Raw genomic sequence first — 13,135 nt, 5'->3', positions numbered from 1 at the left:
TGATATCTGAGAAGTGAAATGAAGTTTATTGGATTTACAGAAAGTGTACAATAAGTTTTTAAACAAAATTAGGCAGGTGTATACATTTGGGCACTGTTGTCATTTTATTGATTCCAAAACCTTTAGAACTAATTATTGGAACTCAAATTGGCTTGGTAAGCTCAGTGACCCCTGACCTACATACACAGGTGAATCCAATTATGAGAAAGAGTATTTTCAAGTGTAAGTTTCCCTCCTCTTTTAATTTTCTCTGAAGAGTAGCAACATGGGGGTCTCAAAACAACTCTCAAATGGCCTGAAGACAAAGATTGTTCACCATCATGGTTTAGAGGAAGGATACAGAAAGCTGTCTCAGAGATTTCAGCTGTCTGTTTCCACAGTTAGGAACATATTGAGGAAATGGAAGACACAGTTCAAGTTAAGGCTCGAAGTGGCAGACCAAGAAAGATATCGGATAGACAGAAGCGACAAATGGTGAGAACAGTCAGAGTCAACCCACAGACCGTCACCAAAGACCTACATCATCTTGCTGCAGATGGAGTCACTGTGCATCGTTCAACTATTTAGCGCACTTTACACAAGGAGATGCTGTATGCAAGAGTGATGCAGAGGAAGCCTTTTCTATGCCCACAGCAAAACAGAGCCGCTTGAGGTATGCTACAGCACATTTGGACAAGCCAGCTTCATTTTGGAATAAGGTGCTGTGGACTGATAAAACTAAAATTGTTATTTGGGCATAACAAGGGGCGTTATACATGGAGGAAAAAGAACACAGCATTACAAGAAAAACACCTGCTTCCTACAGTAAAATATGGTGGTGGTTCCATTATGCTGTGGGGCTGTGTGGCCAGTGCAGGTACTGGGAATCTTGTCAAAGTTGAGGGACGCATGAATTCCACTCAGTATCAGCAGATTCTGGAGACCAATGTCCAGGAATCAGTGACAAAGCTGAAGCTGCGCCGAGACTGGATCTTTCAACAAGACAACAACCCTAAACAATGCTCAAAATCCACTAACGCATTCATGCAGAGGAACAAGTACAACATTCTAGAATGGCTGTCTCAGTCCCCTGAGACCTGAATATAATTGAAAATCTGTGGTGTAAGTTAAAGAGAGCTGTCCATGCTTGGAAGCCATCAAACCTGAATGAACTAGAGATGTTTTGTAAAGAGGAATGGTCCAAAATACCTTCAACCAGAATCCAGACACTCATTGGAACAGGAAGCATTTAGAGGCTATAATTTCTGCAAAAGGAGGATCAACTAAATATTGATTTCATTTATTTTTTGTCTAATTTTGTTTAAACAATTATTGCACACTGTCTGTAAATCCAATAAACTTCATTTCACTTCTCAAATATCACTGTATGTGTCTTTTATATGATATATTTAACTGATTTTTTTATCGTAACAACCAACGATTCTATACAGGAAAATCATGACGATTAACAAGGTTGCCCAAACTTTCGCATCCCACTGTATATAGATTTACTCAGTGTTTGCTCATTGTAAAAAATGTATTCACCCTGATTTACATTTTGAAATATATCACTGGTGGTGACCTCTTCTGCCAGGTGATCTGTATGGAATGTTTGTTTACTGATAGATCTATGCACAGAGGGAAATATTTCTTGCTTGGCAGTTGGCCGTTTCCCACAATGCAACAAGGTTCACAGAAAGCAAACTGTCAGCACCATGGTCATGACAACACACTGTGGGAGGGGTTTCACCACAATATTAGCCATACAGACCCCCCTGATGATCTATTTGAGAAAAGGTAAACATTTCTCTTAGTAAATGGGGTATCGGCTACTGATTGGAATGAAGTTCAATCCTAGGTTAAAATTCCTCTTTAAAGCAGAACTGTAGATGTAAAATAAACACATTGTTTCACTTACCTGGGGCTTCCCCAAGCCCCCAGCAGCTGTCCTGTCCCGCTCCTCAACGAGCCTCCGTTGTCCCGCGGCCAGCTACTTTCGGTTTTGCCGCCTGGCCACTGCGCCTGCGCGGCTCTGGCCACGCGTACCCTTTCTTCGCGTTCCCCGCTATTGCAGAGGGGAACACGAAGAAAGGATACACTTGGCAGGGCTGCGCTGGCCTCGACTTACAATTTGAGGTACGGGACCAAGCGGTGGCGGGGGAACGGAGACTTGTGGAGATTCGGCGCGGGACAGGATGGCTGCTGGGGGCTTGGGGAAGCCCCAGGTAAGTGAAACAATGTGTTTATTTTATATCTACAGTTCCGCTTTAAAGACTTTAAAATTGTATTTTATTTTTTTTTTAGTTTAAGTATAGTTGGAAATGTTTAGCATACAGTTGGTCTGTAATAAGTGTCTGTGTTCACTTTGTGTGTTTTGTGACACCCATTAGATTGACAAGAAGTGAGCAAAATGTCTACAGTAGGAACACATAGAACATTATTTCTACCATATTCTACACTCTTTAAAAGAAAAGCTTCTTTACTGCTGCTATTGTGTAGGACCCCCCCCTTCCTTCGTACACACACGTTTTAGTCTTTGTGATACCTGTATAAGCAAGAGGAAGTGAGTGAAATTCTTTCCAATGTGCGCCTAAGTAGAAACTTGGAAAGAAATTCTTATTCTTCCTTGCATTATTCAAACTCCCAAGAAGAAGAAAAAAAAGCTTAAAAGCTTTAGGTAGGTTTGGTCATTGAATTTGTGCATTTCAGTGCATGGGATGACTAAGCAAAGTTTGCGTGTATGGAACAGTTGACATACCATTATGTACTGTATATTACACCTGTAAAACAAAACAAAACAGTACTTCTACATACCTCCCAACATTTTGAGATGAGAAAGAGGGACACTTAAGCCACACCCATGCCACACCCCTAGCCACGCCCCAACACACCCCTAGTCACACATTCCAAACAGATTTCATAAGAAAAATATTTTGTTTTATTATTCAAACCACACTGATCCTTTCTATCCTAGTTCATTTTACTTCAGGTTTACATTTGAAAATAAATATATCAAATTGGAAGAAGGATGGGAATAAAGTTAAGAGCCAATGAAACACATTTTTTTCTGTAGAAACTAGAAAACTACATAGAATTACATTACAACAGTCCTGAAAGAGGGACAAATAAGAAGGAAAGAGGGACAGACTGAGTGACAGGGCTCCTAGACAGGCACAGTTGGGAGCTAAGTCATGAGTGCACAGAAATAAACTGTGCAATACAATCACACAGGAAAAAAGCATGTGTGCAAAGAACCAATGACCAGGAAACAATCTGCAACAAGTTTCAGTGTCCAGAAACAGAAGCAGCAATCTGTGAACACAGTGGAGACATGACAGGCTGCCCACGGAAGAGGATCAAAGAGATGAAAGACAGCTCCCCGGAGATCAGAGGCTCAGTGAGGCAGTGACAGAGATAAGGCTGATAAGGACAACACTAGTTAAAAGACCAGAGAGAGCTGTGGTGTCACAAACAAATAGAAACTCACCAGCTCTGCTACGCTCTATCTGATCTGCTCTCCCGGGAAGCTGCAGCACTTCAGGTTTGCCGCTCTCTCCAGCACAGGCACACCTCCTTCTCCACTGGTTAGCATTAAGGAGGAGGAGCTATAGACGGATCCCCCTGTGAGTGCTTTACAGCCAATTAAAGCATGAAACGTCATGCACAGGCGCAGTAGTTTTTTCACGAAGAGATGGGATTTTTCACTTATCGGCACTGTACTTTAATTATGGGCATTGCAGACAGCTTAAACTGCCCGACTTCTTCACAGGCAGCCTGTAAATATACTGGGGACACACAGGAAGGTGACAAGCAGGCTGCACAGTGTTGGTGTCTGTATGGAGAAGGGGAGACAGTCGGGCAGGGAGGAGGAAAGCGGGATTTGACAGGCAGAAGGCGGGAGGCGGGATCAGGGGGCGTAAACCGGGTAAGTCCCGCCCAAATCGGGACTGTTGTGAACTATGCTTCTACTATATTTTGTGTGAGGTTGCACACAATTATAGATGTCTTTCACTGTTTAGGGCTCTTTAACACTAAGACGTTGCGTTTGATGCGACGTTAAGGTCACATAACGCGCCCCTAACGCAACGCATGTTAGTTTTGGTTGGACGTTATATTGAACTGCGTTATGCATCTCTTGATGCGTACTTTTTTACGCATACTGATAGAACGAAAATGCGCACCCGTCACATTTTTTTAAAAAGCGAAAACATTACTGAGCATGTATAAACATTGTAACAGCAGTATAATAGCAGCTAAATACGAGTATAACGCACAGCATGCTGCACTTTCATTTAACGTGCAGCGTTATACTCTAACGCAACGTGGGCACTGTGAACAGCCCATTGATTTTTCATTACTGTGCGTTAGGAGCTGCTGTAACGTGTGACTTTAACGTCCTAATGTGAAAGCAGCCTTCATGTTCTTTTAACCAGAATATTGACTAAAGGTGCCCTTACATCTAGTAGTTTGGCGGGCGATCAACCATAATTTAACCACACCTGCTGGGAAATATCAGGCCGGCATGGTCAATCACGTGTGCGGAAGTAACGGCGTGGTATATTAGGACGAGCAACGCAAGCGATGGAACCCCTGGAGCTATCCCTCCAAATGTAAATTGTGCCCCCCTGCCTATGCATTAAAATACTTTACCTGCCCGCTGTCACCCGCTGAGGATGTTCATCCATATTCTGCCTCTGCATTGCAGCCACCATGTGGCTACCGGCATATAGCATGTGGAGCACATGTGCAGGTGCGTACCTACAAATCATGGGGATCCCCAGCAAACTTTTTGATGGGACCCCCAATATTCATACCTTTTCTCTTTCCTACTCCTGACCCTTACAGTCTGGAGGTCCCATCTTGCAAGGGTCATTAAAGAAGTGTGGACATCATAATCTTTACACCCATAACAAATGTAGCCACAAAAACACCTGATCTGAAGGATGGACCCCTTTATCAGAGGGAGTAAAGTAATAATTGGGCCCCCTTATAGCTCTGGGCCCCCCTGCAGTTGCAGTGGTTGCTCCCCTGTAGTTACACCCCTGCACATGTGTGACGTCACACGTGCTATATGCCGGTAGCCATGTGGGGCCAGCAGTGCGGCAGATGGATGACAGCTGACAGGTAAGGTGTTTTAATGTGGGGGGGCTGCACATTTACATTAGGGGGGCAGCAACAGAAGTGGTGGATGCAGCATCAGAAGGGCAATTCCCAAGAGATTTCATGTTGAAATCGAGAACCGGCCTGCGGTGTATGGGCAGCCATCAGATTTCTCTCTGATTTGATTCAATCAGCGAGAGATCTGTCTCTTGGTTGACTCTGTCCATACATTGCTAGATATATGGGCACCTCAATAGTGTAGCTGGGATAGATCTTTAATTAAAGTAGAAGGCCAAGTGCATTGTGCTGATTTTTTTGTTTTGTTTTAGTGGACAGATTTGACTAAAGAATGTGACTATTAGTATTTGTGAATTTATAGCAGTTTTTGGATGCATCCTGGCCCTACCATAACATGTGCTCACACTCACGGTACTTTAGATACATAATGGCGCACAGCTGGCGCTGCCATAGAGGGAAATAGGGCAATTGCCCCAGGGCCCCAACCTCTGCAGAGGCCCCAGTGCTGTCAGACCCTGACAGCTGTTCTCCCCTCCCGCAGATTATATGTCTTCATGCCTTCCCTATGCTTTCCATTCCTGTCCTCCTCTCCCTCCCTCCCATGAAAGATTCAGTCACTCACTCTCTGCCCTGTTGATAGCTGACAGCGGCTGAGTTCCACATTACAGAGATGGCATTCTCCTGTATCTTTAAGGGCCCCCGCTTGATGGGGTCATCAAGCAAGGACCTTTACTACATAGAAGAATGCCGTTGTAATGTCTGATCGCGCTGCCCGGAAGCTCCCCTCCACACTGAGTAGCACACATGCGCAGTGTGAAGTTAATTATGCTGCTGATGGTAACATAATAAATATCTCTGCTTCCACACATCCTCCGCTCCTCACATTTTCAGGGAAGGGAGAGGATCCCCCGAACTACCTATATGCCAAATTGCAGCCCCCGAGCCTCGCTGGTTCAGGAGATAGATTAGAGAAACCTATGTCCTGAACCAGCAGGGCTCGGGGGATGCAATTTGGTATAGAGGTAGTTCGGGGGATCCCCTCCCTACCCTGATAATTTGAGAAGTGTAGGATGTGTGGAAGCGGAGAGATTTATTATGTTGCCATCAGCAGCATTGTGAAATAGGAAATGTGCTGCGGGGCAGCGCAAATCCACAGGCAGCGTAATCAGACACAACACCGTCACTGAAATGTGGAACTCAGCCGCTGTCAGCTATCAACAGGGCAGAGAGTGAGTGACTGAATCTTTCATGGAAGGGAGGGAGGGAGGGAGAGGAGTACAGGAGGGTGAAACGTCACGGAGAGAGGAAGAAAGAAGTAGGGCACGGGACATCTACATCAAAGGGAGGAAGGCATTCAGGCACCCCACATAGATCACTCTGAAAGGAGAACACATGATATATGTGCAGCAGTGAGCAGCATTCTTTCTAAAGAATGAATGACCAAAGAAGGGCGATTGGGTCTACTTAGCAAATGTGTCTGTCTCTGTTCAACTGTGTGTGTTGAAGTGTGTATGCATTAAAACGTTTGTGTGTGTACTGTGTTTGTATGTACTGTGTGTGTTTGTGTGTGTTTAACTGTATGTGTGTGTTCAAATGTGTATTTGTGTGGGTAAATTGAACGTGTGTGTGCCTGTGTATTGGCGGGGGTGTATGGAGCCCCCCCGCTTAAGCTTTCCCAGGACCCTGAGGCCCCTTAAACTGGCCCTGTAAATGCGAAATATCAAGTAACCACTTACAAGCTTTCTCTGTTGCTATTCTCTTTTGAGTGAACTTGTGCTATCATTTAAAACAACTAGTCTCAACACAACCAGAGTCAGTTTCAAAGACCCAGGCAGCACAGACCCCAGTGAGCACGCCTTCTGCCTGCCTGGGCTAGGATTCGTTTTTTTTTTCTTTCCAAAGGATTCATACATACAAGCTGTGGGACTAAAGCTTTCAGCTGCAATGTTTTCAGATAAATGTGGACTTATGCATCTGGGCCCTTTTCATACAGCAGTTTGTTCTGTCTACTGCCTTACAAAGGTAGCATCTGATCGTAAGTGGAACATGGGCCTAAAAAAAACAGTTAAACATGTAACTCCAATTTTCTTTGTCCGTGAGCTACTAAGATGACTTTATACTTTTTGCATGACTAAAGCAACATAGTTTACAAAATTACAGATGTAGTATTACACCAACCCTGTTTCCGTTTAATTGCCAGTATTTGCAAGAAACACTGGTCCCTTAGGCTCCTGATTAAGTCAGTTTTAGAAAAGGAGGGGGGGTGGGGGGTTACATTTCTTAAACTATAAAGTGCTGTTTATGGCTTGTGCATTAGAATGTTAATTCAATGTTTAAAAAAAACAGATATGCTACTAAAAAATATAAGAGAATGGACCAGTAAATTGAATTTTGTAAATGTCATTATAATGTTTCCTCTCAAAGACACTAGCACAACGTCATTTTTTTGTTTTTGTTTTTTGTTTTTCTAACTACAGTATATAATTATATTCTGCTTTTAAATCATGAGCAAACAAACCTTTGTAGACATGGTTATATTTTTTCAAAGCTGCACAATATGTTCTTGTTTAGTTACACTACCACACCTTAGAATTATAGACTAAATACAAGAACTGCTATGTTGTTAAAATTAGAAAAAAAATATATATAACCTCCCACAAATGGTCATTTTTAATAACATGCCTTTATTTCCCCTTGCTCCTGATGCTTTCTATACGTACAGCATCATTTGGAATTTGCAGCCTAGGCAAAATACTGATACAAGATAATCATATAAGTGTCAGATAGCAAAGCCATCTGATATGTCCATTATCACCATCATCACTCAGGTATCATCATTTTATTTTTGGCAATTAGCCTCTTAATATAATTACGTATAGTTGTATTTGGTTCATAATATGGAAGATGCTAGAGATCTCTGATTTCTGAGGTATTCTACATTTTGGTTTCCCATGCATGCTTTTCAGTTTCTATCAAAGAGAAGAAAAGCATTTCTTTGTATATTGTGATATATCGTATACAATGTGCAATAATCATTCACTTTTGCTATTTATGTTCCTTAATGTTTTGTAATAAAAAAAAATGTAAGTACTTTGCAATTATTGTTAATTGGTGTTGATCGTTAATGTCCATTACTAGGAATGACCTTTGTTTTTCTTTTAGGGAGTGAATAAATGGTACAAAAAATAAATTCCAATATGGGTTTTTATCAATTTATTGTGCTGTGCTCAATGAAAAATTAACTGTTTGTAGCTTTAATTGTTTTGTATTAATCATTTACCTATTGTAAACTGCACATGAAAATATCCAGTCTAGCTCTCCATTATAAGACCTTCTCTGTAACTGACTGCTATTCATATTTTCTATTAATGACTTGAAATATGATCTCAAACCTGTAGTGGCGTTTTTATTTTCTCTCAAATATATATTTGACTATTCTGTCATCATTACGCATTAATTATTAAGAACATCCTGAGAATCCCTCATGAGTAGAGGGATTAATTCAAAACCTGTCAGATATGTCAGATTTTTACCGTTTTACTGTAATAAACAAGACATTAGGAGAAAAGTAATTTATAGTGCATTTTAATCTGGGAAAAAATGAACACCTTGTTTAAATGCATTTCACATGTTCTATGACAGTGTACCTTTAAATACTTACATTCATTTACAATCATTAGGTGACTGTAGGATTCTGGGATTCTGACAGATTGGACAAGTTCATTTCTCTCTTTTCCAAATATTCAGGTATTTTTTTAGCAAGGACCCTGTCTTACATGTTAAAGGACAACTGACCTGAGAGGGATTTGGAGGCTGCCATATTTATTTTCTTTTTAACAATACCATTTGCCTGGCATCCTGCTGATCTTTCATTCATCAGTAGTGTCTGAATCACACACCTGAAACAAGCATGTAGCAAATGCATTCAAACATAAGTCAAACATCTGATCTCCATGCTTGTTTAGGATCAGTGACTAAACAGTAGAGGCAGAGGATCAGCAGGACAGACAGGCAATAATTGTTTAAAAGGAAATAAATATTGCAGCCTCCATATCCTTCTCGTGTCAGTTGTCCTTTAAAGCAAAACTATGAGGTTTGCAAAGGAAGACGTTACATACTTACCTCGGGAGAAGGAAGCCTCTTCCAGAGTTTTCCCCGTCTCCCTCCACCTCACTATTCTAGCGCTGTATCCTCCCGAAGCTCGTGACCATGATCCTGCACAAGCGTGGCCCCGCTGCACCTGTGCAGTAGCATGGACCCGCTCGGGCTTCAGAGGAAAAAGCCAAGCCTGATTAGGTCCATGCTAGTGTGCAGGCGTGAGCCGACAAAAATGCTTGACGATGGTTTTTGGCTGGATTTGGCAGAAGAATGGTGAGGAGGTGGAGGGTAAGGCCTCTATGCAAAGGCTTTACTCTACCTAAGTAAGTACCTCAATTGGGCACCGTTTTCACTACAGGGTTTCTTTAAATCTTCATTTACCAGCCTAAAATGTTTACTTGACAAAGATGAGACTCTGGTGGGATGTTGCTAAGTTAGTAAATAAAAGGTCTTACAGGAAAGGGCTCCTGACTGAGCCTCTGTGCTCAGTGTGCCTTTTAGAACTATAGAACATACGGACTTCTTTGAAGGTTATACAAGACGAAGAAGGAAAGCACACTGCAGTCTCAGGTGACAATTCAAAACTAGGGCAAATTAGACATACACTGCTAAAAAAAAGGGAACTCAAAAATATCTGAATGAATGAGATATTCTTATTAAATACTTTGTTCCTTACATAGTTGAATGTACTGACAACAAAATCACACACAAATGATCAGTGGAAATCAAATTTATCAACCCATGGAGGTCTGGATTTGGAATCACACTCAAAACTAAAGTGGAAAAAAAACACTACAGGCTGATCCAACTTTAATATAATGTCTTTAAAACAAGTCAAAATGAGGCTCAGTAGTGTTTGTGGCTCAGTAGTGTGTGTGGCCTCCACATGCCTGTATGACCTCCCTTCAACGCTGATAAGGTTGCAGATGGACTCCTGAGGGATCTCCTCCCAGACCTGGACTAAAGCATGCTCCAACTCCTGCACTGTCTGTGGCGCAACGTGCATTAGTGGATGGAGCGAGACATGATGTCCCAGATGTACTCAATTGGATTCAGGTCTGGGAAAAAGGCAGGCCAATCCATAGTATCAATGCTTTCATCTTGCAAGAACAGCTGACACACTTCAGCCACTTGAGGTCTAGCATTGTCTTGCATTGAAGGAACCAAGGGCCAACTGCACCAGCATAAGGTCTCACAAGGAGTCTGAGAATCTCATCTCGGTACCCACTGCCAAACCGGTCATTATTATTATTATTATTTAGTATTTATATAGCGCCGACATATTCCGCAACGCTGTACAGTATATATATATATCTTGTCCCTAACTGTCCCTCAAAGGAGCTCACAATCTAATCCCTACCATTGCCATATGTCTATATTATGTAGTGTAAATACTGTAGTCTAGGGCCAATTTTAGAGGGAGCCAATTAACTTATCTGTATGTTTTTGGAATGTGGGAGGAAACCGGAGTGCCCGGAGGAAACCCAAGCAGACACGGAGAGAACATACAAACTCTTTGCAGATAGTGCCCTGGCTGGGATTCGAACCAGGTACCCAGCGTTGCAAGGCGAGAGAGCTAACCACTACGCCACCGTGCTGCCCCATGTTGGAGGATGTTGCAGGCATCAGAATGATATCCACGCATATCCAGACTCTTTCACGTCTGTCACATGTACTCAGTGTGAACCTGCTTTCTTCTCTGAAGAGCACATGGTGCCAGTGGCGAATTTGCCAATCTTGGTGTTCTCTGGCAAATGCCAAACGTCCTGCACGGTGTTGGGCAGTAAGCACAACCCCCACCTGTGGTAGTCGGGCCCTCATACCATCCTCATGGAGTCTGTTTCTGACCATTTGAGCAGATTTGTGGCCCACTGAAGGTCATTTTGCAGGGCTCTGGCAGTGCACCTCCTGTTCCTCCTTGCACAAAGGCGCAGGTAGTGGTCCTACTGCTGGTCTGTTGCCCTCCTAAAGTTTCCGCCACATCTCCTGATGTACTGGACTGTCACCTGGTAGCTCCTTCTTGCTCTGAACACTACGCTGACAGACACAGCAAACCTTCTTGCCACAGCTCGCACTGATGTGCCATCCTGAATGAGCTGCACTACCTGAGCCTACTTGTGTAGGTTGTAGACTCTGTCTCCTGCTACCACTAGAGTGAAAGCAGCCAGCATTCAAAAGTGACCAAAACATCAGCCAGAAAACATAGGAACAGATAAGCGGTCTGTAGTAACCACCTGCAGAACCTCTCGTTTTTGGGGATGTATTGCTAATTGCCTATAATTTCCACCTGCAGAACAGCATTTGCAGAACAGCATGTGAAACTGATCGTTAGTCAGTGTTGCTACCTAAGTGGACAGTTTGATTTCACAGAAGAGTGATTGACTTGGAGTTACATTGTGTTGTTTAAGTGTTCCCTTTATTTATTTTTTTGAGCAGTGTATATAAGTGTGAGGCTTTGTTCACATCTAAAATCGAAATCACAGACGGCCACGTTTTGCGATTTTGTGAATTAATTTTTTTCCCCTCCCAGCGCTTACCGGCGCTCTATGATTTTATGTACAGTGCTTTGCAAAGCGATTTTGCAGAGCCATTCTATATTTTCACTTCCTGACACAAGTCAGGAAGTGAACTCTTTGACCCGGAAAAGAATAAATACAATGTATTTATTCTTAAAAGTGCAAATGCAATTGCACTTTTCCAATACCTTCCATTGTAGCAAAATCCCCCTAACAATGGCAGCGCGTTGCTGAGCGGAAAGCTGATGAAACGCTCACATATGAAGTATCCCATTAGGATTCATTGCACAAGCGCTTTTAGAGCGATTTTGAAATTCGCCGGCGCTTAAAAAAAATGCAAAATGCCCTAGGTGTGAACAAGCCCTTACTGATGAGCCACATAATTTTATGATTCATATTTAGGTGAAATTGTGCAAGTCATATTCATACCTCAACATCACCCAAGACTTTTCTGCAATAAACTGTTATGATTTTGCTTCACCCTTTCAAGCCCCAGAAGTCTGGAATAAAGGAGGCACTTTTTCAAGTCCTTTCCTGTCAGATAACTAACTGGTACTGAAATCTGAATGAAAATAGCACAAACATTTTACATTAATACTATGCTGCAATCAACTTTTGCATCGCTTCAGTTTTATGGGCGTACATGCAAGTGGGTACCCAAAATATCGGCTAGAAGGATATCAGTAAATTTACTGATATTCTACTACTGTGAAGTGCAAATTACGATAGTAAAATGTAACGATCGGTGTAGCACAGAGAGGATCTGATTACCGGTGATCTGCAGTATCACTGGAAATAATGATATATATACCAGATTATAGATGATCTGCAGTATCACCCATAATCCGATATACAAGCTAACCTCTGGACACCTAAGCAGAGTGTTTGGTGCAAACAGTAGTAATGAGAGGACTGAGCCTCAGAGCAGTAAGGAGTACTGCCCAATTCCTTCTGGACTCTCCCGGCAGGAGGAGTCAGGCTGAGAGAAGGAACGACAGAACGAGAGTGACACTCAAGAGGGAGTGTCACCATCAGGACTGGGAACCGCCTCTAACAGTAAGGTCGGTTCTCGAGGTCGGACAAGCCAGGTAGTAAACACACGGACAGATAAAGTACAGATTCAGAAGGCAGAGGCGAAAGTCTGAAGTACAGGCAGGATTCGGCAACCGGGTATCAGAAATATCGAGGTACGAAATCAGAAGGCAGATGCAGAGTCTAAGGACGAGCCGGGGTTCGGCAACAGAGTATCAGAAAGACAAAGTACAGGATCAGAATTCAGGAGAATGGTCAGGCAGGCAGAAGGTCATAACAGATAATCACAATCAAACTAGTACTTTAAACTATCAACAAATCTAGCTAAGTGTAGGATTACAGCTCCAGCTGGTCCCGGCACACTTTCGGATCTGACTCAGGTCTGCGTGCTA

This window comes from Hyperolius riggenbachi, chromosome 7 (genome assembly GCF_040937935.1).
Source record: "Hyperolius riggenbachi isolate aHypRig1 chromosome 7, aHypRig1.pri, whole genome shotgun sequence".
Taxonomy (NCBI): Eukaryota; Metazoa; Chordata; class Amphibia; order Anura; family Hyperoliidae; genus Hyperolius; species Hyperolius riggenbachi.
This window is presented reverse-complemented; position numbering follows the sequence as displayed.